This window comes from Anas acuta, chromosome Z (genome assembly GCF_963932015.1).
Source record: "Anas acuta chromosome Z, bAnaAcu1.1, whole genome shotgun sequence".
In the NCBI taxonomy this organism is placed as follows: domain Eukaryota; kingdom Metazoa; phylum Chordata; class Aves; order Anseriformes; family Anatidae; genus Anas; species Anas acuta.
The window spans coordinates 25215113-25220882 of NC_089017.1; positions in this window are offsets into that span (position 1 = coordinate 25215113).

A 5770-nucleotide genomic window follows, 5' to 3' on the forward strand; every position below is an offset into this window, starting at 1 on the left:
CCGCCTTTTTATGGGCTGAGGGCGGCGCTGAGTCACCGCCTCGACACCGGCCCCGCCGACCAGGCTCGGGCCGGGGCGAGCTCCTACCCCGCCCCGGTCGCCCCCGCCGCTGACGGAGAGTCCCCCGCGGCTGAAATTGGCCTCCGGCCCCGCTCCGTGCTCTGGGCCCTCGGGGAGCGGCGGGGAGGCGTGAAGGAGGGGGCGAGCTCGCCCCGTCTGGGTGAAAGTCCTGAACGCTGTGGGTGAAGCACAGAGCGCGGAGCCACACGATCCTGGCGGCTGGGAAAGCCCTCCAGGATCATCTGGTCCAACCGTCCCCCTACCACCAGTGTCACCCACTGAGCCGTGTCCCCAAGCACCACGTCCAGCCTCTCCTTGACACCCCAAGGGACGGTGACTCCACCACCTCCCTGGGCAACCCGTCCCAATGTCTGACTAGATACACCTTTGCAAAGATGTTAAAGGAAGTAAAGTAAAACACAGGCAGCTCCTCGGAACCATTTAAGCACTGGACTCTTGAGGTGGGATTGGAGAGCCCGAATTCCTCCCGAGTTTGTCATTCTCAAGGCGAGGCTCAGACGTGGCCGTGGGCAGCCCAGCTTCAGGGCCACCTCAGCTCTGATAGCAGCCTCCCAGGGCTTTGAAGCTCTGGGTCCGTGTGTTCCACCATCAGGCCCCTGCAGCCTCTTGCTGATAAGGGTTTCTTGGACTCACCTCGTAGGCTACACTCCCCGTGAAAGTAAAGTTTTTATTTGTTTTTTTTTTTGTTTGTTTGTTTGTTTGTTTGTTTTTCTCCCAGCACAACTGGACAAGAAATAGCTGCCATCCACTTTTCTAAACAGCAATTCTATGGAAAAACAGAAAAACTTCATCTGTAAAATAATAGAGTAAGGCAGTGTTCTGTGGATCTTTTTGTGTGAGGGCTATGCTTTTTGTTCCTTGAGAACTGTTTGTATATAGAAAAGCCTCAAAACTCAATCTAGAAGGAAAGCACCTCTAAAACATGTCCACAGACTAGCCTATAAAGGTGAATGATTCACTTGCACTGGAAGAGAAGACACAGACTCAACTACATTTTCAAGGAGGACTTCTGTGGTTTACACCCAGCTGGATTTCTGAAGTATGGAAGCTACAACGTTGTGTATATTTGGACTTTCTTTTTGGTCAAGTCTGAAACATTTTGGACCAGTGTACCTTCAACAGCAGACACAAACTGTTATCTAGGCTGTTACTAGGATGCAGTCCTCAGGAGTGGAAGCTGACACTCTGAAATTTCCCAAGGGCTAAACCTCCATCTGTTTATCTTTTGGTTAAAGTCTTAATTGCTATTCTGTTACATACAAGTTGGAGAGGGGTAATCACAGCATGCATTTTTAAAGAAAGCAGCAGCTTGATCTTGTTGGTGTAGTAGACTTTTCCTGAATATATACATCACATTAGGTGAACTTACTTCTGGACTGCAAGAAGCCTTTAGGCAGGGGAACTGAATTTAGTTAGTGTGGCTGGAGAGCTGTCATCATCTACAAGCGCACTTTCAGGGCAATTAAGGAAGGTATCTCCTGAGTTAGGCAGTGACTGACCACGGTGACTTATTTAATCTGTAAACTAATACAATTTATTTTATACCCTGATGCCCATACCCTACATTGGATTCGGTCTTTAAAGGCAGTAAAATCTAGGATGTGTCTTTCTCAGTTTTTGCCTGGGGAATTTTGAGGCAGGTACTATCACACTGGTTGGTCAACCTAGCTGTAAAGCCTCTGAGTCTCCACGTGTTCTAGTTTCAAATTTAACCAGAACATCTGCTATTGTGATACCACATCTAACTCTCCCTTATCAAAGGCAGGGTTTAGGATGGCTATCTTCATTTTTTTTTTTTTTTTTCACAAGAACCTAATTTTCGCAACTGTCTGAAGCATGTACGCTCTGACTGCAGCTGCTAAAAGCAACCACTCCAAAGACTGGAAAACAAAAAGTTCAAAACAAGTTTTCTGACCTCACACGTTTCTCCTTCAAGGCTACCAAATGCAAAAGAATACTGTCTATGTTTCCTGTTGTGCTTGTTGGTAGGTGATAGAGCATGAGTTGTCAAAGAGGCCTCGGAGGGTATGTCTTTTTGAGACATCCATAATTCCTCGGGGGGAGCTCACACTGCAGCACTCTTCATCACTCCTTGTTGAAAAGCACAGGATACAAATTCTCTTTTACTAGGATTAAAGACTGCAACACAAGTCAGTGATTTAATGAGTTTGATAAAGAATCATATCTGAATGAGCCGGCAGTAGTTTGACATTGCTTAATGTCACTACGCTTGGTGCTGTTTCACCAGTAGGGTGTACTACTCAGTATTTTTCCTCCAGCCATATTTTAATAACATTGCCTGTGCATCTGGGGCTTTTGACTAGATCTATTGTGATTTGAATAGTAGGTTATAAAGAAACTTACTAGGTAAGTCATATAACTTTAAATCATACAGGATTTTATACAGAAAAGTCTAACTGGCAATCCTTCAGTGATTTGCCATGAATTTAAATCAAGTCAGAGGCTAAGCTGGTTTAGCTGTTTATCATAGCTAGAAAAACTACCTCTGTTCAAACTAATACACACAGAAGAGAAAAACTAATTTGAATATTTACATAGTAACTCAACCAATATGAAGTAACTATCCACCTTCTTACTGTCTGAATTATAATGAAGAACAGACAATGGCATAGCAAAGAAATGAAATTCCACATGTGATCTACAGGGTCTTGCAAGATAGGTCCTGCCTCGATGCAAGTACATGTATTTTTTCATTTTCTATTTCCTAAAATAAGGTAATCGTACCATTTCTCTCTCTTGTACTAGATTTTAAATCTGTTGGCCAATAGCAATCAAATTGTGCAGAGGGTAGTGTGAATGATGAAAACAGGTGACTAAATAAAAGTTATACCCTTTGACAGTACCTTGATAACCTTTAATACTCTGAACAAAACGTTTATTCCCCTGATGAATATCAGACAACCTACACAGAGGGTCAGACTTAGGACAAAAATGTATAGATTTCATTGGTATCTTTTCAGAGACTTCACTTCAAATTCATGGAGTCCACTGCTGCAAGAAATACTTAGGTTTTGGAAGTTGCTCAAACATGATCTTTAAATATTTCTTAAGATTGCTTAGTACCAGACAGAATTCTGTAACAAATGAGAAATGCCACTTCATGCATGCGACTGGTGATTACGTGTCAGTGTTATCCAGGTATCTACGTAGGGCTTCATCATAAAACGACTGGGTTTTAGAAAACAGCAGTTCACCTTTAAGGAAGCTAATAGCTCAAAAATGAAGAAACCCAAGAGTTTTAGATTATACATTCCAAGACTGATTAAATGACTCCAGAATAATGCAGAACTTATCTTGCTCATATATTGTCCACATAAGTGCTTTCCACCCCACTACTTTTAAGAGCAGAGAGATGCAGTCATAGTCACCAAATAACCTCAAAACACTTAGGAAGGGGCTTGTAAGAACCATCTTTCCCTATTGTAACAGAAGGTTTGGAAAGGATAAGTCATTCATCTAAGCAAACTGAACCCCCTTTACCTCTTTCTCAGCAACTTTAGCTTTACTTCTTTCTCAGCAGTACTCATGTGTCCTATCAAAATCAGGTTAACAACAGAAGTGTGGGACGAGCAGTTGTGGCTCACAAGTAGCATGCACTTCCTTGGATTCTAAATGAGACATATCCATAACAAGAACATAAATAGTTTAATTTTGACAACCTAATCATGACTTACCTCTCACTTTCCCTGAAAAATCCTGTTCTGAGTGACATTGATTCAGGTTTCATGGCTATCAGACATTATGGCCCGGAACGACAACAGGATTATGGTGATAAGAGTAGCTCTCGGGTTAGAACAAGTTCTCCCTGCAGTTATTCTCCTTCTCTTCCCCCAATGATTCTTGAAAACAAAGGCAGTTGCTGTGATATATTAAAGGAAGTCTTAGAGCTGAAGCCAGCTGAGCACCCATGACAGAATGGATCAGGATATTTTATGTTTTATGTATTTGCTTCTGAATACAACTGATATGATGATTATGGGCAACTTGTGCTGTAAACATCTATTTCCCCGAAGTAGGTTCTGTCAAAGGTAAGCTTCTCTACTTTCCTTCGTTATTCTCTGAAGAGAATTACACAGTTCAGCCACTCTATAGCTGGATAGCTATGTGACAGATACAGCTGGGTTTGGCATACACAAGCATTTCCATTAGTGCACTGGCAGTAAAATAAATATTCAGTGCCACAGAACGAGAATCTTCAAAACAAAGGCATAATTTACCTAGAAAACAACAAACAAACAAAACCAGAACAAAGCTAACAGCAGGAAAGAAAGGTGGCTAAACCATTAACATCTTGACAGTCTTTGGCATGTTCTATGTAGCCCATTTAAATGCATTTCTGGGTTTGGCATTAGACTGTCCTGCTTAGAGCATGTTCAACCTTTTCCCCTATAAATTTAGTAACTTTCACTGATACTGACTGGATAACACTGCATGAAACTTGCCTTATCTTACTTTTGCGTGTGTGGAGAGGGGGGGATCTTGCAATGATCTTAAGTTTAATCCTGGGGAGAAAAAATAAATAAATCAAATTTAGCTGGGATGGAGTAATAAGTAGCTTTCTGACTCCCTCTTAAAACTGCTGTCTTGGTCATTATTTTGCTTACCCTGTTTGCTTCATTTAACACTGCTTTTTGATCAAACACCATAGCCAGCAATCTATCACAAACACACAGATGCTAATTTATAATTCTCAGTGGGTAGGATTAGGATATTTCCTAATTTTCTAACACTTGTAAGTAAAACTACAATATGGACTATTAAAACTGCTCTCCCGTAGAATGTCTTTCATAGGATTAGAAGGTAAAATGCACTGTTGGAGACATACAAATACCAAAGCAAACTGTGTAATTGTTTTTTCTTTCTTGGAAGAAAGAGCATCAAGAGATGATAGAGATCAAAACATAAAAGCTTGTTTGAACATCTCCAGAATTAAAGCTAGGCCTACTTCAACCCTTGGAGGAAAGGTAGCAGAAGATATGCTACCTAAATAAAAATAAGTAAGCAGGGATGCTTACGTACCAAGAATAGAACAGATTATAGCAGCAAGTTAGGACATCTTTTTGTGGTGAGAGATTGTATTATAGGATAGGCAGAAAATGTGAGGTGGTCTTGGGCTGCTTTTTCAGAGTGTACAGAAATACACTGACTGGCAGAACACACCTGAAAGCACCACAGGCTGACTAAAGTCACTGCCTGAAATCCTGTGTGGCACTGTGACAAGGTGACTAAAATCACTGCCTGAAATCCTGTGTGGCAAAAGCATAGACCAAGCTCTTGAAACCAAAGCTATTATACCCATTTTACTGCTCTACACAATGAAATACATCACATTTGAAAGTGTATGTTGTTTGTTAACATGAATATGAGAGAGGCACGCAGAACCAGTTACAAAAGTGACTGAATATAGAAGTGAATGAACTTTCAGGAATCATCATATACGGCTATGAAAACTGTGGTATTAATTTCGCTTACTTTGAAAAGCTCTTGTTATATGATATATTCACCTGTCTTACTGTACCAATATCCTAATCTCTGTCATCTTCCAAAACAGATTTGGGGCATTATCTCCAGCTGGAATTTAAGTTTTAACTAAAATAAAATCATCAGTACTGAAATTTCAGTTAAAAAAAAAAAAAAAAAAAAAAAAAAAAAAACATCACCAGAAGAC